This window comes from Balaenoptera musculus, chromosome X (assembly GCF_009873245.2).
Source record: "Balaenoptera musculus isolate JJ_BM4_2016_0621 chromosome X, mBalMus1.pri.v3, whole genome shotgun sequence".
Classification (NCBI taxonomy): domain Eukaryota; kingdom Metazoa; phylum Chordata; class Mammalia; order Artiodactyla; family Balaenopteridae; genus Balaenoptera; species Balaenoptera musculus.
Genome location: NC_045806.1, coordinates 14,155,263 through 14,176,243, shown reverse-complemented (window position 1 = coordinate 14,176,243; position 20,981 = coordinate 14,155,263). Strand labels below are relative to the sequence as shown.

General features: G+C 45.5%; 1 protein-coding gene and 1 long non-coding RNA gene across 2 annotated transcripts in view; one reads left to right on the top strand and one right to left on the bottom strand.

Moving 5' to 3' along the window:
• The window catches only part of NHS (NHS actin remodeling regulator), a 344,790-nt gene that overhangs the window by 78,482 nt on the left and 245,327 nt on the right, over positions 1-20,981 (bottom strand). The window lies entirely within an intron of this gene.
• LOC118888422 lies at positions 1,621-14,671 on the top strand. The gene is made up of 3 exons (XR_005018290.1): positions 1,621-1,729; positions 2,213-2,267; positions 12,702-14,671. It is a non-coding gene; the product is annotated as an uncharacterized LOC118888422 (long non-coding RNA).

Genomic DNA, 20,981 nt, shown 5'->3' with positions numbered 1-20,981 from the left:
AGCTCGTATAACCTTGATACCAAAACCTGATGAAAGACACTTCCAAAAAAATCTATAGCTAACATCATATTTAATGGTTAAACATTGGCTGCCTTCTCTAAGATTGGGAAGAAATCAAAACATCTACTTTCACCAGTATAATAAGACACAAAGATACGAAGGGAAGTAGCAAATACTGTCATCATCAGCAAAATGATTGTGTAGGTTTAAAACCCTATGAAATCTACAAAAACTGCTAGAACTAAAAGAGTAAAATTAGAAAAGTCACTGGATATACGGTCAATATATTAAAAAATCAATTGTATTTCTCTCTCTATATATATACTAGTAATTAAAACTTGGAGAATTAAATAAAAAGGAATACCATTTACAATATTATCAAATATATAAGTCTAACAAAAGATTGCGTGTCCTCTACCCTAAAAACTGCAAAACATTCCTAAGAGAAATTGTAGAAGGCCTATGTGATCAAAAGCTATACTATATTCAGGGATTAGAAGACACAACATTGTTAAAGATGTCTATTCTCCCCAGATTCATCTATCGATTCAAATCAATGGCCAATCAAAATCCCAGCATTTTTTAAAGAAATTGACAGGCTGATTCTGAGATGCATGTGAAAATGCATAGGTTCTAGAATAGCTAAAATAATCTTGAAAGAGAAGAACAAATTGGGAGGATTTATGCTACCCGATTTCAAGACTTAGTATAAATCTACAGAGGTCAAGACAGGGTGGTTTTGGCAAGAGAGCAGACACATAGATCAATGGGGCAGAACAAAGGGTCCGGAAATAGACCCACACACATACAGTTGATTGATTTTTTGAAAAAGGCGTTAAATCAATTCAATGGGGGAAAAGAAAGGTTTTTCTTTTTTTGTTTGTTTGTTTTACAAATGGTTCTGGAACAACTGAATATACACATGGGAAAAAAATTAATTTTGACCCCTACTTCACTCCATACACAAGAAGTAATTACATAAAGATCACAGACCTAAACACAAAAGCTAGAACTATAAAATCTCTGGAACAGAATGCATGACAAAATCTTCATGAACTTAAGGGAAGCAGATTTCTCTGACAGGGTTCAAAGGGACTAGCCACACAAGAGAATACTGATGAACTGGACTTTGTCAAAATTTTAAAAATGTCTGCTCAGCAAAAGAATACCATTTAGAAATAAACTGGCAAGGCAGAGGCTGGGAATAAATATTTGCAATCCATATATTTGACAAAGAACTGTCATTCAGAGTATATAAAGAGCTACTACAAATCAATAATAAAAAAACAAAGAGCCCAATTAAAAATGAGGAAAAGGCATAATGACATTTCAGAAGAGAAGACAGATATATGAATGTCTAGTAAGCTCATGAAAAGATATTCAACATTATTTGTCAGCAGAGAAATTCAAATTAAAACCACAATGAGATACCATTTCATATCCACTGTAATGACTACTGACGTACCAAGTGTTAGCGGGGATACAGAGCAACTCTGTAGAGCTCTGATACACTGCTGGTGGGAGTGTAAAATGGTACAACCATTTTGGAGGAATCTCTGCCAGTTTCTTGTAAAACTAAACATACACTTAACCTATGACTAAGCATTTTCTCTCCTAGGTATTTACCCAAGAGAAATGAAAATGTAAATCTACAAAAAGACTTGTACAAAAGTATTCTTAGCAGCTTTATTCATGATGGCCCCAAACTGGATACAGCTCAACTAAATAGGTAAACTGTGGTGTATTCTTACAATGGATTATTGCTCAGCAGTAAAAAGGAATGAACTACTGATACATAAAACAATATGAGTAAATTTCAAAAAGTATTATGCTGAATGAAAGAGGCCAGATATTTTTTTAAAATCATACTGTATGATTCAATTTATATGTAGTGCTTGAACGGGCAAATCTAATCTATGTGACAGAAATCATAATAATGGTTGACAAAGTGGGTGGAAGATTGGAAAGGGGTACTAAAATTTGGGGGGTGATGGAAATGTACTATATATTATTTTGGGAGGTGGTTGCACAAACGTTTATGTCAGAGCTCACTGAACTCAGCACTTAAAATGTGTACACAACTTAATTGTATGTTAAACTATATCTCAATTTTAAAATTACCCCTTCCGCCACCCCAAAAAACCATGTTGGGTGCTACTGTAATGTACTGTTATTATTTTCATATGCAGTTATCCATCTTAAACTTTCTTAGATCCCTCGGCAGGACCCGCACGATACTTGGGACTCCATATTTGTCGAATCAATGAGTGAGTAATAATCAGACAGTGTAAAAGAGAAACAAAAGGTAAAGGAAAACTAGAATATGACACCATACATAATTCCACTGTTTCCATTTTTCCGGGAGTCAACACCATTGCAAACGCAGGTCCCTATCTCCCGACGCATAACAATAACCCAACGTCTAAGACATCTTGCTTCTATTTACAATAAAAGAGGCAAGCAAATAAGAGAAAGCTTTTGTCTCCTACCTCCTTTTGAGGTAACACCACATAATTATTACTCTGTTTCTTAACTCTAGTGCGACAGACCAAAAGACATCTGATGAATCACCTTTTCATTCATAAAGCCCTGCTTATATCTTTCATCGCTTTTATCCTCCTAGAATAATAGCAGAGAAACAGTACTTGACGGGCCTACATTATCAGACGCTATTGGAAAGGTCTAGATAAGAGTGCTGAACCACCTATTAGTATTCTGCATGCAAACCCTTCTCCATAACCCAGAGTCATCCGTATCCTGGCAACCCTCAGAATTTCATTCTCATTGAATTGCTAGATCTTTATCAAAATATAATTATAGCCTTAATTTGAAAGATAAATTTTGATTGCCAGTGCCATGCCCAAAGGAAGAAATAATCAGGTGGGAGAGCGCTTAGGCACAATTGTTAACCATATAATCAATGTCATGAATCACCCATCCCCTAAAAAACATAACTTTGGGGGAAGTTGTGAGGGGTAGAGCAAGGAGGGGAAGAAATCATTGAGGCACCAGACATACATTACATTATGTTTGCTCATTTTCTCATATTGTTGCTTAAGTACTTGTCATCTCCTCCCAACTGGAAGAGTTTGGGGAAGGCCCATGCTGTGTGTCCTGCTTCTGTGTGTGCTCACAGTGGCCCAGTCCGTAGCAGGAAGTAACCTGGTCTCCAAGCCTCCTATCTTGGGTCAGGTTTCCTGGAAGCAGACTTTGAGATAGACATTGGTGTGTGGGAAGCTTAGTAGCAAATGCTCTTCAGGTCAAGACCTATGGAGGGAATTAAGCAGGACTGGGGCAGAGAGAGAAGTTGGGCTGTGATACAGTCACAACAAAGGATCAGCCAGCCCCATGGGGGAGCTCTGGAGCTGGGATAGCTCTGCGGAATTGTCCTGAATTGAGGCAGCGTGACCAGTCATTGGATGTGCGCTGACCTGGGAAGGGCTGTGACCTTGGGCAAGGTGGCTCTCTTCAAGGACAATTCCCAAAGAGGGACTTGGCTGTGAGGCGTCAGCCACCAGTGCCCAGCTCTGACGAATGAGTGCTTGGGGAACAAGTGCTTGAGTCCTGATGAGGAAGGGGGATATAGGTGGTGCATCAAAGTAGCCACTGCACCCCCATTGGCTGTAGTGACTCAAGGGCCTGGGGAAGATGATCCGAAATGGAACCCTGACAGATTGAACCCACTAGCCCATTTGTACAGGAGAGCAGCTCTCCATCCTGTTAATGCATGCTAAGTCACCTCAGAATGTGTGACTTGCTGGGAAAGAGGAGGTGGAGATCAGAAATAGTCTTGTCCCCTGATCCAATTGGCATGCTCCTGACTTGAGGGTGGGTACTGATACTTTTTAAAAAAATCAATACCTCTGAGACACAGTCTGCGAGGGGCAAGAGAACAGAAGTCACACGCTTCAGTTCCCTTTCCTTTTGGGCAGTCACATCTGCAGCCTCACTGCTTTCATGGTCATAAGTGGTTCATTAGTTTGGGGATGGAGAAAGAAGCAGGCATATATAACTGTCTTTCTCCATTGGAGTAAAAGTAATAGATGTATTTAACCTACATTTTAATGTACAATCAACTTCTCCTGAGACCTTTGGGAATGCTCAAATCTGTAAATACAGAAGCTTCAGAGTTCACCACTGTGGTAGGTAGTCTGTTTCCACCCCTCCTGGTATTCACGCCCTGGAGTCTGGGCTGGTCCTGTGACTTGTGTCATCCTGTTGGTAAAACAAGTCACAGGCCCAGCCTTGAGACGGCCTGGAAGCTTCTGCCTTTGCGCTCTTGGGGACCCTAAGCCACTAGGTAAGAAGTCCAGCTACCCTGCTGGCAAGGCCACTTGGACAGGCCCTGAGACTACTACACAGAAAGAGACAGAAGCACAGCCAACCCAGCATCCCAGCGGAGCCTAGCCCCCAGGTGACGACATACCAACTGACTGGCCACCGGCTAAGACTATCAGAAGAACTGCCCAGTGAGCGTGTCCAACACTGCAGAATCTTGGACCAACCGATTGGCTGTTGTTTCTTAAGCCATTAAGTTTTGGGGTGGATTCTTACACAATAGATAGACAAAACAACCCCAACTAGCAATTACCTCAAGAGTCAAATGGCTATGCTGGCCTCGCCCCACCCCTATCAAGTCAACTGCCTTTTAAGGTTGGACTGAAAAGTCCTTCCTCATTTGATGGCAGCTTTTCACAAGGAAACAAACATTTTTATTACTTCATAATAGTTACCGCCTACCCAGTGATGAATAGACCAAAAAATTTTTAAGGAAAAAAAAAAATCCTCACTAGGCTGTCGGAGCCGGAGGTCAGGGATTGGGCTCTCTCACTAGCTATGTAGCTTAATCCTGTGTATCATTTTCATATGCTGGGGGCTCAAATTCATGCCTCAGTAAATTTACAAATGGCTCCCTGTCATGGACCTCCAAGGTCATTCACTAAGAGAAGAAACTCAGAATATTAAATCCTGAGATTCAGGGTCTGTGTTGATTGGACACGCTAGAGAGGGCTGGACACGGAGCCCACCAGGTCAGAGATGGAGTGTAGCAAGATGATCCAGGGCTGGATTCTGGAGCCAGATCACCTGGGATCAAATCCCAAATCTGTCACTTGTTAGCTGTAAAACCCTGGGCAAGTTACTTAACTTCTCTGTGCCTCAGCACCCTTATCTGTAAAGTTGGGATAATAATAGTCCCTCACTCGCAAGGTTATTGTGAGGATTAAATGAGTTAATAATATATGTACAGGGCATAGACCAGTGCCTGGCTCTTCTGAGCCTAACTCTAAGTGGTTCTACAGTAAAAAACAAACAACAACAACAACAACAAAAAACTCACATGGACCTTAAGTAATACAAATACCCGTTTTTAGTGACTATACAAGATGAAGGCTATCTAGGGACTATATCAGCTTTCTGAAACTATATCCTATATAACTGTTTTCATAAGAGGGCAGAGTGAACAGAGCATGGCAGAAGGAGCACTGAGCCAAGAGATGGAGACCTACATTCTAATTGCAGCCCTGCCATAAACTAGCTGTGTCACGTTGGGCAAGTGATCTATAACATGGGGGGTAATACAATGACCTTGCCTAAAGAGGCTAGACCAGATGGTCCCTCTAGGAACCTTTTATGTCTCAATACCTTTCCAAATCCTGAGACAGGAAAGGGCAAGTGGAATTACCACCGTTTTAAAGATGGAGATATGTATTTGGCCACGTGACTTGCCCAGAGCCAAATCCAATCCCAAAGTAGAGCAAAAAAAAGGGGCATCTTCCATGCCAGAGAGCTTATTGCTGCGGCACAGACTACATTTCCCAGCTTCCCTTGCAGTTTGATGTGGCCATGTGATTGAGTTCTGGCCAGTGGAATGTGGGTGGTGATGAGGTGTGCTACTTCCAGTCCTCCATGCTGTGCTCTCTTTCCCCTTCTGCTGGCTAGATGCAAAGGAACCCAGGAGGGACTCCAAGGCCCTAGGGGATAGCAGAGCTGCAAGAGGGCATGAGACCAGGTTCCTTGTCATCACAAGCCAAAAGTTGATTAGGCTTTATATGATTAAAAAAAAAACTGCATTGTGTTAACATCCTGAGATCTGGGACTTACTTGTTACAGTATTCCCTAATCCATACACTCAGTGTTGAGTCTCTAGTTAATTGCTGATTCAGGTTCTGAACTTCAAGAGGAAGCAGCCTTTTTCTGTTTAAGTGCAAGAGATCACTGACATCTTATTTGTACAGGAAGAGCCAAGACAATGAAGTCTTTAGGAAATCTGAATCCCAACTCATGGCCCTCCCATGGGCTCTTCTCAGGGTGCCAAAGAGTTAGCTACTGTTCCACTGGGCCTTTTGGCTACACTGAATCAGCAGTAATCTTGCATCTTGTGTAGGGAACACAGAGATGAGGGACATTTTAAAGATAAACCAGCAAATATTCTCAAGCCTCTAATAGAAGACTAATCAGGAATGATTAGACGATTTATCAGAGGTGCTCTGTTTTCCCGGTCTCTTCCCTCTCCCAAAGCAAACTCTATCTTAATATTGTCCCGATGATTATATTTCTGACCTACCTACAGAAAATAAAGGTAAAATTTTAAGATCAAAATTCACTTTGAAAAGGAGGAGAGAATCACCCAGTAGGTTCCATCTTGAATAGGGAACTGATGGTGATAATTTACACCTTCCCTCCTAAATTCCCATACTCTTTAGTTTATTTCTTTCACGGTTAAAAAGTTAGGCATTTACATTTTTTCAGCCGTTACCAGTGCATTTTTGCAAAAAAAAAAAAAAATTCTCATCATTCAACCAGATCAAGAACAGATGGGTCCTTTTTTCTTCAAGCTGGACTTTGCCATCTTTGCTGCCAAAGAAAAGGCGAACATGGGGGAAATTAAGGCTTTTGAAAATAAATAACGGGAAAGCCCTGGCAGGCTCAAGGGATCCAGAACCCACAGGAGGAGATCTGAGCTTCCCACCATCCGCTAGGATCACAGAAGTCCTCAGTCCCTTCCTGTCTCCCTTCCATGTGGTACCTTCCCCATCAGCTGGGGGCGGTCCCCTTCAGACAGACTGGGTACCTCTCAATTACCAAGAAGAGATTCCTCACTCAATTGTCCAGGGATTTCCATCTGGAAAAGAAAGAGCGGCACCTCAGCTACTATCTGCACCCAGGAAGCTGGCATGATTTAAGCACCACCTGGACCCTTTGGTCCCTCTGTATTCTAGGCCAAACTCCTTTGGGGGGAGTGGCCTGCTGGCCCCTAGGCACAGAGGAGGAAGCCCCACATATGGCTAGGCAGAACTCAGAGGGAATGTAAAGCTGCAGATACCCATGGCTGGGGGCTGGGGAAGGGTCTCTGTCTGGACTCCCATCCCCCAATCTTGCAGCCCAGTTGCTTAGGACCTCACATAGGGATGGATGATGGGCTGCTGCTCTCTCACACAGACCAGCTTCCTAGCGTCCCCACCCTGTCCTGAGACTGGTGGCTGAACTGCTCTGAAGGATGTGTGGACCTGGTCACAGGCTGTCTGGGGGCCCAGTGTGGCTCACCCTCACGCAGCTGGGAAGGGAGACCCCATCCTTGTAATAGTGGGGTCAAGCTAAGCTGCATCTCCAGCCACAGGGTATTTTTAGATGCTGTTATCTTTGTCTTGCTCACAAGCAGCTGTGAAAAACAAACTGGTGACCAGGAGGCACGAAACTATAAAATAAAAACCTCATAAAGCAAGAGCTCCCAAACTCAAGAGCAGAGCACACTATGGCTAAAACACTGCGCACCATCATGGCGGGCCTGCTTAATCTTCCCCTGAGGGGGCACCAGGTGCGGCTTTGCTCTTTTACTGTCCACCCATTCCGGGCCTGGCAGGCCCTGGGCAGGTCCAGCTTTGGCCCACCGGCCGGCAGGGCTAGTCAGCCAGCAGACCTACTCAAGCCCACAGACGGTGACCCAGGTGGACAGGTGTGCCAAGGGAGCAGGCTTGATGGGGTTAACACTGCCACAAAAGGAAAAGCTCCAGCTCTCTCGCCTCTCTTTTCCAGCTCATCCTTACTAGTCCATTTGCCTTACAGCATCACAGCCAGCTCCATGACAGTGAAACCCCTGCACAGGCAGAATGTCATCCAACACCAACTGGCAGGGCAGGAAAACAGGATGGGGCACCAAGAGGTATCCCCAACTTCTCCCTAGCCCTCAGAGCTCTTGGAAGGCCGAGCCTTAGGGTGCCCTCCCACTTAACAGTGCTTTCGAGTCCCTGTCGCCACCAGACCAGGCAACCCCTGCAGCCCCCTCCACCCAGCTAGTAAAGGCCCAGGCAGCCGTGTGGAGGAGTGCTGCCCCTCCCCAAAAGCCGGGCTGGGGGGTGGGGAGGAGGCGGCAAACTTCAAAACTGCAGCTGCAATATGCTTTAAAAAAAAAAAAAAAAAGACCCCTGAAAGCCAGAGAGGCTCCCCTCCTCCCCTGGAGCTATGTGCGGTCCACCTTGACCGCCCGCTCATCCTCCCTCTGCTCTGCCAAGGGAACCCGGCTCTCAGACCTCGGCTGGGGTTATTTCCTCTGAGGCTAGCGCGCGGCGGGGCTGTGTCTTTTGCTTCCTCCGTTCCCTAAGTTCACCCACCACCCAGAGGTGTGAAAATTTAGTTAAAAATGATGTCACCTACCCCTACCCCCTGCCCACCACGCTGGTCCCGTCTTAAACACACCCGCGTGGCCTGGGCTGTGAGTCGCAGAGCATCCCGGGGGGTTGCGGTGGGGCGCCGCGCCGAGGCTAGCCTCCCCGGGTGCCCGCTCAGGCTCGGGCTCGGCCCTGGGAAGCCCGCCGGCGCATCGTTCCCCCGCTGCAGAAATCCTACCGCCCGTGCGCCCTGGGCGCGCCGCCGGGCCCCGCGCCGGCTCCCCGGGAATGCGGCCGTCAGGTGAGGTAGGCATGCGTGCCGGCTCCGCAGCGAAGCAGCAGCTGGCTGGGGCGCTGGGCTCGCGATCTGCCTCTTCTCCCTCTCCCCGCAAAGGAGAGGCCTCTCGGGGGCTTTTCAGCGCCTCGTTGCGTTAGGACCGCATTCCCCCTTCGTTTTCCTTTTTATCTTAGTTTCTGCTTCAGATGCAAAAAGGGAGATCGCAGGAGTCCATGCCCAGCTCCAGCCAAACTCGGTCCACAGGCTGAGAGAGAATTATGAATGGATGCTGCCTTCTGATGAGGAAGTCGACTGGGGAGGTCTCTGCGCACGGCGCACTCCATCAAAGCCGGGGCATTGGCCCCTCCACTGCTTCAATGCTGCAGGCAGAGACACCTAATTGACCACTGGGAAATCAGGTGCCGGAAGACCTGGGCGGGACGTAGCCCCCGGGCCACGCTGGGATCGAGCGCCTTGCCTGTGTAGACAGCTTCGATTTACAGCCCAGTGAATGGAGGGGACTGCGGCAGCCAAACCTCCCGGGCAGCAGGCACGGCTGCACCAACGCTCTGCAGACAGCCGCCCAGCTCTGTGAGCATCTCCTGGCTCCACTGGGCTAAAGGGAACCTGCTAAAAATAATCCGTCCCCTGCTGCCAGCCGCAGTGAGCTGCAGGACTCAGACCCCAGCCCCAAACTCGGTGGCGCGCGGGAGCCGGCCACAACGCGGGCCCTGTGCACTGAGACAAGCGGGGGGCTGCGGAGGATCCCGGATCCGGATTTCTGGTACCTGTGCGTTTCCTTCTCCGGTAGCGCGACCGCTTGTGCTGCGCGTTACCCATGCCCAGAGTGGCGGCGGGCTCGGCACATCACCATCAGGCTGGACCGACCGCGGCTGCTCAGCACCGCACCCCCGTGGCTCCCTTCTCACCTCCCGGCTCCCTGGTCTCTGGCCAACAGCAGAGGAATCAGAGACGCCGATCGTGCCAACTCCTCCAGCCGGGGCAAGAGGGAGGACAGAGGCCGGCGTGGAGCATGTGCCCACGCGCGTAACAGGATTAGAGCGGCCCGAATATTGTAACATTGCGTCCCCTCCCCCTAGTCATCTCCGAAACCTCGCAGCCTAGACACAAGTCACCCTGCCCAGGCTTAAAAACACTGCAAAGACAGTGCCTTCCCAGCGACGTGCTAATCTCCAGGGAAGGGTAATTAAACCAACTCAGGATGAACCAGGGTTAAAAGCCACGGCAGTGTGTGCCCATGCCTTAGGCTGGCAGGTTCTATATATAACAACCACATGCAGAAGACAGAAAGCCATTTAGGGCCACGTAAAACACAATACTTATGGGATATATCCTAATATATAACGAGGGAAAAACCAGTGAATGAAATTATCCAAAATGTGCCTTGTGGGAGGCAGTTTTTGGTAATTTGTCTTGATGCCTTGGAAACCCATTTAGGGAAAACTTGACTATTTTTTGACCAGGCTACCTATTTTCAAATAGGGAGATTTATGCCCTGGGCAGATTTGCATGCCAGAGCAGTGCTGCGTCCACGAGGCCCCTGACTCTTCCATAATTCACAAATTGTGGTGAAACACTCGACTTGCCAAGGTCACAAGAAATCACAGGGTTTGCGCAAGCACTGGTAGAGAGTATTTCCTAATTGGCATTACTATGAATTATGACTGTGGTCACATAAGTACCACGTGCAACCCAAGTTAGTCTGGGTTGGCTGCTCTCCTCTGACCCCACTCACACCAACCTCCTTGGAGGGCTGCCAGCCTCCAGCAGAGACTGGAGAATGTGGCTGGAGTCCCCCCTGGAAGATAGAGCGTGCCTAGGTCAGGAGGGATGAAGTGGGAGGAGGTGGCACTGTCAGTCCCCCAGTGAGGCTGAGAAGAGTCATGAACCCCAAAGTTTAAGGGGTGGGTAGGCAAAGGAAAAGAGCCCACCAGAGACAGACAGGAGTCAGAGACACAGCAGACCAGGAGGGTGGGAGCGCCCCCTCTTAGAAACCGAGGGACCAAAGGGTTTCATGAAGGCGGCATGATCAAGAATGCCAGACGTCACTGAGGTGTCAGTGGGGGCAGTACCCACCGCTCCTTAGTCTCCAGGAGGCCTAGTGAAGTGGCCACGGGGGGTGTGGGGTGGGCGGGGAGGCCAGTCAGAGCTGCTGAAAAGAACAGGGAAGTCTTTCCCTTAGACTTGCTCATCAAAGGACCAGCAGCACCCGGGAGCCTGTTAAGGTGCGTAGAGAGCTCCGGGACAGACTCCACTAGAGCATGGGGAGCCCCGCCACGTGTGGACTCAAACCGCTCAGGCCCTGAAATGAGAGTTTATGTTCGGACAAGCAAAATGGCCACCCTCTACAGCGATCCCTGGCAAGATCATGGGGAGCTGGCGGCCAAATTACTAATCACACATCCCAAGGAGATGAACCGTGTTGCTCCGGGTTTTCAGGGCTGCTCTATCAAGGGAGAGCCTTGGCAGTGAGGCCTGCAGAACTCTATTAAGTGATGAAAATGGCCATCCATGTCTTCCCCTTCGCACTGATCTTTACAATAATGACGTTGTTGTTAACAGTGGTGATGAAAATAATGATATAACTAGATTACTTACATCTGGATAAGGTTTTAGCAAGTCCTGTGGTATAGAGAAAAAAAAAAAAAGAGAAAAAAAACCCCAAAACAACCCTGGACTTTGGTCCCGGAAAGACCTGTGTTTGAATCCTAGCTCCTCCACTCTTAGCAGTATGGCCTTTGGAAAATCATTTGACTTCCCTGAACCTTGGTTTCCTCACTTGTAAAATGCAAACAGGAATGCCTAATTTATAGGGTTGTTAGGAAGAGGAAATAAAATAATAGAGACAAAGCACCATGATGGTGCCTGGCACATAATAAAAGCCCAGTGAAGGTAGTTCCTTCCTTGAGCCCTTCCTGCACATGCTCATATTGTAGTTTTTCTGAGTTCCCTACCCCCTTTATAAGGTGGTTAGGGTCCCTGAGGCTTCCTATGGCTTGAGGGTCCAAAAGGAAGTACTTATTGAACATCGCTTAGATGCCAGCTACTGTGCTGGGTTCTGGCGGGGACAGAGCAGACTCTGGGCCCTGCTGGAGCTGGCATTCTAAGGGCGGAGTTTACATCCCAGCCCATGTGGGTGTCCTGCTTGTTTTTTCTGTAAGCCAAGGGTACCAGGTCTCAGGAGGAAAAGAACTGCAAATGTGTCCTCCCTTTAGGACAGTGATGATCTAGAGCAGGGATCAGCAAACTCCTTCTGTAAAGGGCCAGATAATAAATATTTCAGGCTCTGAAAGCCATGCGGTCTCTGCTGCCATGACTCCATTCTGCTGTTATAGCTCAAAAGGCATAAATGAATGGATGTGATTGTGTTCCAATAAAATTTTATGCACAGAACAGACGGGGGGGTGGGAGTTGGCCTGAGGGCCCTAGTTTGCCAGCCTCTGATCCTTCAGTGTGACTCAGGACAGGACTATTCCCTTTAACTGGTATTACCAGGAAGTGTATAAGTCTCCATAGGTGATTTTCCATACAATTCAAGTTTATCCTACCAAGAGCAGTTTACTGAAGCTCCTTGTTGTGTCAGAGCATATTTTATACTTTCCCCGGAAGAGACTGGCTAGTTAGTTGTTCAGCAAACTGTCTCTGTCTTTCTCCTCCAGCCAGCCTCCCTCGCAGTCAAGTGCAGCCATGCAACTGTGTGCTAGCCAGTGGGATGTGGGAAAGGGCTGTGTGCCTCCAGGTCTGGCCCAGAAAAGCTCCTGCCCGTCCCTACACACACTCCCTTCTCTCCCCCGCAGGAGGAACACAGAGGCTCTACAGGGTGGAGAAACCCCAAGATGGAAGGCGCCTGGGTACCAAATGACTGCATGCCGACCTGCATTAGACTGCAGTGTGAGAAAGAAGCCACTGAAATGTTGGGGGTTGATTACCAGAATTAGCCTACCTTGAGCAATTCACTTTCCTATCTCTTTAATCAGATGATACAAAACACAATTTAATGCTTTGCTGATTACTTAGGGTCTTTATTAAGAAGGCTTATTATTGGTCTCTATGGCAACACATTTCAAAGACTCCTTTTTGGACTTCCAAGCTCTTTCCCTGATGTTTAGTCCCCACTATCATTCCTCTCTCACCCTTCTTCTAGGTCCTTCCCCATAGTTTGAATCTACGGTGGGCTGAGGAAAACAGACACCATGGCTGGGTAACATCTGCCCATTGCAGAAGAGTTACTAGTGGTCTGAGCAAGAACCTAAGTGAGAAAGTGCGTGGGCTTGCTGACAACTATTTGCAGCCTTGGGAAGCTCCTTCCACTTACTTTCAGGCTTAGTGCTGTGTTCCAGAGAGCTGAAGTTAATGCATCTCTGAAAAGAGTGGGGCATTTTGGCATTGTCTAGCCTACAAATTTTCAAAGCTTTAATTCTCCTACTAGTCATCTTGGGGGGAATCTACAATGAAGGTTCTAATTCTGTCCCTTGACATTCATGGGCTATTCAACTTTCAAAATACTGTCACTTCCTGATTTTCTACACATAGAGGATACCCATCATATGCCCCAAATCTGTTTTAAACTCGCCTTTCCTGCTTAATTATTTTGTTGACACCTATCTTATAGGAGCTGGAAGAATCGACTGGAAAAGGCTAAAAAATTTTATTCCTGTTCCAGAGGTGGTATAATTATCTTTATATCTTGGGACAATTTACCAGGAAACCCAGCTGTGCTTTAGACCTGGTCTTTGGATTATTCTGATAGGTGGGGATGCTGTCCCTTCCCAGCATGAGGTGGGCAGCAGGAGACACACTGGTGGGGCAGATCGAGGGGAGAGATTTGGGGAGAGGCCTACAGACTCCACATACCCTGACAGTCTGATTTCACTATTTTATTGAAAGAACCAAGATGACCGTATGTAAGTGATCCTTTTGGTCTGCTGCTTCATCTATAGAACAAGGAGGGTGGAGATGATCTGGGAGGTTTTCGCTAGGTCTCGCGCTGGAAGCCTATTGTTCTATGAAACCTGGAACCAGCACCACCTTCTGAAATGATTCCTCATCATCAGTTCTTATTTCTTCTTGCCATTTCTGCTGATCATCCAGAACTGGCCACCCTACACGTAAATTTCAGCATCTGCAAGGGCAGTAATATGTTCTGGGATCTGCCCAGCCTGGGTAACTTTTTTGCCCCAGGCTGACCTTTTTGGTGACCTTGGGGATCCCAATTCCAGCTCCACTCTCCACGGTACACACCCTCTCCATATGTTTCCCTAAGGTGGCTTCCCCGCTTTACTCTCTTTGGCTCCAATGACAGAAACCCAGTTTGGCCGCCAAAGTTTATTTCCCTGGAGCAAGTTGGATGTCCCTGCACAGCTATGGCTGTGGCGGAGCGTTACTCCTCATCTCTCCTATTAGCAGCAGCACGTCGCTACCGCTGCCCCCATCCACTGCTCACAGGAGACCCTGCGACTTCCACAAGAAATCACTGCTATAAAGTGGCTCACTCGTTCATAAGGAACTATGTGTTTATTCATATATACTTTATGTCATAACAAATGTAAATTAATTTCAGGGCCCAACTACCCAAGCTAGTATCTATATGGCTGCCTGTATAAGATTTCTCTCTCAAAATTCTCAAAACCATCTGGCATCAACTACTGTATTGTGACCTGTTAAAATAAGTAACAGCTGTGATAATCCCTCTCGATTTATGGCAAGCTATAAAGCTTTGCATATACTGGCAATGCATATAAAATAATAAATAAAACCATTATCATTCTGTGCTGTCTTGATGGGAATTATGATGATTTAGCCAAAATGGAGCCCCATGGAATGCATCAGAGAAGCACAGGTTTTGCCCAATCTGGCCTGCTTTAAGCCCCCAAAGACCAACCTCACTATTTAGAGCTCCTAGATGTTTGCAAACTTTATCCAATGTAGATGCATCCTTTCTGAGAGAACATCATTCCCATCATCATTTCAAAGCCTTCTTTTCTGATGGTGAGTTTCCAGAATTCCTCAGCATATCCAGACCATAAAGAAAACCAACCTATGCACAATGCAAAAATGCGAAATAATTTGTAGCACCGAAACCAAGAATCGTCTTGGAATTGTTACCTGTAAGCTTATGTCTACAAATACTGCCAAGATCCCAGGTTGAAAAATACTATATCACGGTCATCTCTCTAAAATATACAGTATGTGGAAAAAGAAAAACTGGTAGCTGGCAGAGAAAGCAACTGGGCAGCTTTGATTCTAAGTAGAAGTTACTACGTCCACTGCACATGAATTTCAAAAAATTAAGGGGATGGGGAAGGAAACTAGCATGAAATGGCTCTTTACTATGTACTGGGTGTTATACCATAATCTCATTTAATCCTCACAACAGCCCTATGCCTTAGGTATTACTATTCCTGTTTTATGGTTGAGGAAACTGATGCTTAGAGAGGTTAAGTAACTTGTCCAAGGCCATCCGGCTAAAAGTTGGGGAGATGGAGTTTGAACTTGGATCTGTCTGATTCCAAGGCTCATGCTCTTTCCACCTCACCACACTGCCTTTTGGATAGCTGTTCACAATCTTTTAACACTATGACCCACGTGGTAGATAGTATTTACACGGATCATTCATTGTCATGGCCACGGGCAATTCCTACCCCTTCTGTCCCACTTACAAAGTCTATTTGAATGCAGGTGAGAGTTACCTTATTAGTGGAAGAACTCTAAATCCATTTTTTTTAACATCCTTATTGAAGTGTAACTGGCTTTACAATGTTGTGTTAGTTTCTGCTGTACAGCAAAGTGAATCAGCTGTATGTATACATACATCCCCATATCCCCTCCCTCTTGTGTCTCCTTCCCACCCTCCCTATCCCACCCATCTGGGTGGTCACAAAGCACCGAGCTGATCTCCTTGTGCTATGCGGCTGCTTCCCACTGGCTATCTATTTTACATTTGGTAGTGTATATATGTCAGTGCTCCTCTCTCACTTCTTCCCAGCTTACCCTTCCCCCACCCCGTGTCCTCAGGTCCATTCTCTATGTCTGCATCCTTTATTCCTGTCCTGCCCCTAGGTTCTGGGCATATACCCTGAGAAAACCATAATTCAAACAGAGTCATGTACTACAGTGTTCACTGCAGCACTGTTTACAATAGGCAGGACATGGAAGCAACCTAAGTGTCCATCGACAGATGAATGGATAAAGAAGATGGGGCACATATATACAATGGAATATTACTCAGCCATAAAAAGAAACGAAATTGAGTTATTTGTAGTGAGGTGGATGGACCTAGAGTCTGTCATACAGAGTGAAGTAAGTCAGAAAGAGAAAAACAAATACCTTATGCTGACACATATATATGGAATCCAAATCCATTTTAATTTATATATTTTAAAAATTGCAAATAAGGGTGCTTGGTTATTGTATAGATTTCAAAAAAGAGCTTCAGTACTTTTCAGCTCTTCCCATCAAAAGGTGGAATCTATTTCTCCACCCTGAATCTGAGCAGGCCTTGTGACTTAATTTGGCCAACAGAATGTAGTGGAAGTGACATTGAACCTGTTCTGAGCCTAGGCCTCAAGTATGCGTTCCAACTTCTACTTCTGCTGATCTTGGTGCCTACCCAGGCTTACTGCCACTCTGTGAAGAAGGCTGGGCTAGGCTATTCTGTTGGCTGATGAGACACATGGGGCCCACTTTCCCCCTCATTCTGACCCATAGCCTGCTAACCACCAGACATGTGAATGAGGCCACCCTAGGGCATCTAGTGCCAACTGAGTGACTACGGACACATAAGCAAGCCCTGCAGGGCTCAACCAGAAGGACCACCCATTAAGTTTTAAGCCACTAAATACTGGGGTGTTTTGTTACACAGAAAAGACCAACTGAGGAAGTTCATTAAATTTTTAACCACTTGTCAAAACAGATACTAAGGGTTGAGAATTGTTAATTTAAGTGCAGACATCAATAAACTAAAACCTTCTTTAAAAAAACTAATTTCTTTTTGATGGGTCCAAATATTGCCATAGCTCAAAGTCTTCACTTCATCTCATTTATTTATCACGGCACTCTCACCCCGTGAAAGTGCCAATTCAGAGACACTTCCTATGAATAGCCTTCAGTCCCAGAAACCCACCTTCCCTCCTCAGTCCTGGGCTTGTCAGGCTGATGTTGGGTCACGTGGTTTGGGGAAAAGACTCGCCAAGGGGAGTGGCCCAGAGCCGCCCTCAAGAGTCGATCAGTGGATAGAAGAAAGTGAAGGAGAGAGGATGTGTTCAACCCCAGAACCCCCTCAGGGAAAAAGAGGAGTAACGCCCTGGAACAAGAAGAACTACAGTATATTAGGGTGTGGTGTCAGTTTTGTAATATTCAACAACTACGGTCATGGCTGTCTTCTTAAGAAGATAGGGTATCCAAAGACACAGGTGGGCAGGGGGAAAGAGATGCATACCCTTCTCCTTCCCACACACCTGGGAAACTTACAGATGGAGACCCTCAAAAGGAAGAAAAGAATAATTACAAGCTAAATTAGGGCCACACTCGACAATCTAAGAAAGGAAGAAATAACGGTTACAACTCAATACCTCAAACAGTAGTTCTCAACCTTGGCTGTACATTGCAATTTCAACATAGTGAAATCAATTCCTGCACTCTTAATTGCTACGTTAATTACTAACTTTATTTAATAGGAAAAATGTTCAGCATTTGGAGATCCTAGCAGTTTCATCAAAAGCCATTTCTTTTGAAGAAAGTGCTGGAAAGTAACATATGAGTTGATTATTCAGCTATCTTCGCATGTGGATGCTTGGGCTTTTTTCTTTTCTAATTTTCTTAGTAAACCTGGGAACCTTTGAACTTTGAATAATTTCTCTTTTCTTTCTCTCGGTGTCCTCTAGTTATACAAACACAAAAAATAATTACAGAGGCAGTATTTACATCTATACACCTATGGTTTTTTCATTTGGTATTTACAGTGCTGAGTGAATGAATTAATTTAGTTTATTTTACTTCTTGGGAAAAAGTGTATGTGATGAAAGGGGGTCCCTGTTAGTTGACTCTGGCAAGGTTTTATAAGGAGCATGTAAAGGAAAAGGAGAAAGAAAGAAACCTTCTTTGTAGCTCTGTGAACATATGTTGGTCTGTACCCTCAATGATTTTTCTACATTTGTGGTTCAACACGTACTAATTATGTTCCAGAAAAGGCGATGTTTTACTGAGAAACTTTATGAATTAAAAAAAAAAAAACCCTCTCTATACCAGTGTTTGCAGCTTCTCCCAGTTCAGGCTCTGACCCCGCTTCCCAACAGCTTTGCCCAGTTTAAGAACATGGATTCAGGCTCTGGGCTGGGACCTCCATGAGTTGCCTTCCAGGTGGAATCAGAACTGAAACATCCAGATCAGAGGAAACGGAAAAATAGTTATTACGTGCCCAACTGGGAGGGAAGGTTTCTTCATTTAAGGATGGGGTCAAGTTGAACAACAGAAAGAGAAATGACCGGGTGCGCTCCCTATGATGTACCAGAAGCTACACTAGAGAAGCCAGCTGGAGTGTGACACAGAGGACAGTTGAGGCATAGTTTGGCCTGTTCTTGCAGGGTGTTGCATTTCTACGAAGAGTAACTGATTTCTAAAGAAGGAAGGGTACCAGTGGGAAGTTTCTGAAGAATAATTTCATAATAAATGGATCATGTGTTGAAAGTTGCTTTGCACAGAGGAGCTCCTTTACTCAAATATTTATTAAGAAACTTAAGATTTTTTTAATTGAGTTTTTTTTTAAAGGAGAGATAACAGATGCTTCAGGTGTTCATTTGTCTGAACCTGAGAGAAACAAGAGTTTTAGGATCATACAGATGCAAATGTCAGTAGAATGTGTAAGAATGAATGTTTCTGGCTTCCTGGGATGTACATTACACACCCAAGGTAGCCCAATGATGATGCTGGTAGAACCCGAGAGACCCGAAGGAAGGACCAATCTGAGGTCATCCCCGACCACTCCAGTGATTCTGGATGTCACTTTGTGACTCTGGCTTTAGGCCTCCTTCCCCTTCCCTCAGGCTGTGGGCAGTAAGCCCTATAAACAGAAGCTTGAATACAGTCAGTCTCCAGCCTCAGAGTGTTCCAGAGTTCATCTCTATGTTTTTCTTTTTAATTCAAGACAAATTTTCCCATGGAAAAGAAGTGACAAATAGCATTTAGAGTTCCAAGTTTGCCCATCAAGCCTTCTTTCTTCCACAGTATTGCTGGGGAAATATGCATTTGCCATGAACAAGAGTGGAAAACAATACCGGTATCATGGTAGTGAATAAATGTTAACATAACTCCAGAAGATGGTTTTAAAAATTAATCTTAAATGCCAGTGCCCAATGAAATGCAAGAATAACTAGACAGAATAGCGGGGCTGATGGAGACCTTGGGGTCTACAACTGGAGTGTCTTATCTCTTTGAGGATTAATAACACTGGTTCTTTATTATGCCCAAGATCACTAGAAAGATTCACTCATTCAAGAAAAATTTTTTGAGTATCTAAAATCTTATAAATATTATAGCAGAGATGAAAGACCTAGTCCCTGCTCTGAAGAAGCTCATAGAACAGCCGACTAGAAAGACACTGTGCTATACACGGTTTTCAGAGGGACTTACACATACTCCCGAGATACAGTGTGTTGTGCCTGAGGGTTCAGGAAGCCACAGGATAAATGTGGGGAATCTTCCTGGACCACTAGTTCTACTCAATAATTGTTTGGGGGGGGAGATTGTTTTATATTAAACAATGTAGAGAATAGTGCAGATTTTATAGATGCATACAATAAGAAATCTTAAAGATCTCTGGAAGGCTGCTTTGGGCCATACCTGAGTCTACCCGTCTCCATCTCCACCTTAGGGGTACTAGTTCATCCTCTGCCTGCCCTTGGAAGCACCACTAAAATATAGGCATGTATAGCATACGGGCTATGGAAGGGGAGATGTCAAAATCCCCCTGGGCAATTTCAGGAAGGGCTTCCCAAGGAAGGTGATGCTTAAGCCGAGGCTTCCAAACGGACTAGTATGAAACTGGTCACAAAAACATTCTAGGGAGGGAACAGTGTATACCGGCCTGGGGGTGTGTGAGACAGCGTGATGTGATGAGAAAATGCAAACAATTTTGCATGTGCTATGGCTTACGCTACAGTCTCTGCTTAGGTCATCCAAAGTGAAGGAAACTTAGTTTTTATTTGAAGGAGCAAAAACCGATCAGCAGAGATGGCCCCGACCAAAATATGAGACTGTGAGCTGAGGTGTCAGACAAGGGACAGAACCAGTAGTGTCCCGTGTTTTCAGAAAACAAGAGTTTTCCCGGCTGGCGTAGGGAACTTCAGAGACACATGCATTTTCATCTCAAAGTACTAGAAAGGATGATGAGTCCAGGAGTTCTCTGTTCTAACCAACAAGGAGTGCTGTCAGCACAGAGCAGCTGGGTAGCTATCTAGAGCAAGTGGCCTTGGGAACTCTGGGAAAGCAGATGATGGTATGAAGATGGCCAAGTGTAGAAGGGAGACATTTAAAATCAGATTTTTGCAACTCCAGGAAGAGCTGTAATCATACCTGCTACTTGGTACTTTGCTCAAAAACTTTGAATGAGATAAAGTATAATCCCTGCAAACACCTTCACCAGGACGCTGAAGTTAGGACATCAGAGGACAGACGATCCCCTTTCTCACCACTGAGAAACAACATGTGAACTGCCGACACTTGCAAGCAGCGGCGTGGGAAATCCTGCATTGTAACTCCTTGACCTGCCACCACCTCTAGCACTTGTTAATCCATCACCTTTTATGATTCCAGAAGACATTTACAACCCTCTCCTAGGAAATGAATATTTGGACAATATGTCACTGATAAACAATGCTGGGTAATAAATATATCAGTTACAGGCAGTCAAGTTAACTAGCTTAGGAACTGAAAGAGAAAGTCAAAGGCCTTACCTACTCCACTCTTGTTTTCTGAAGACACGGGACACTACTGGTTCTGTCCCTTGTCTGACACCTCAGCTCACAGTCTCATATTTTGGTCGGGGCCATCTCTGCTGATCGGTTTTTGCTCCTTCAAATAAA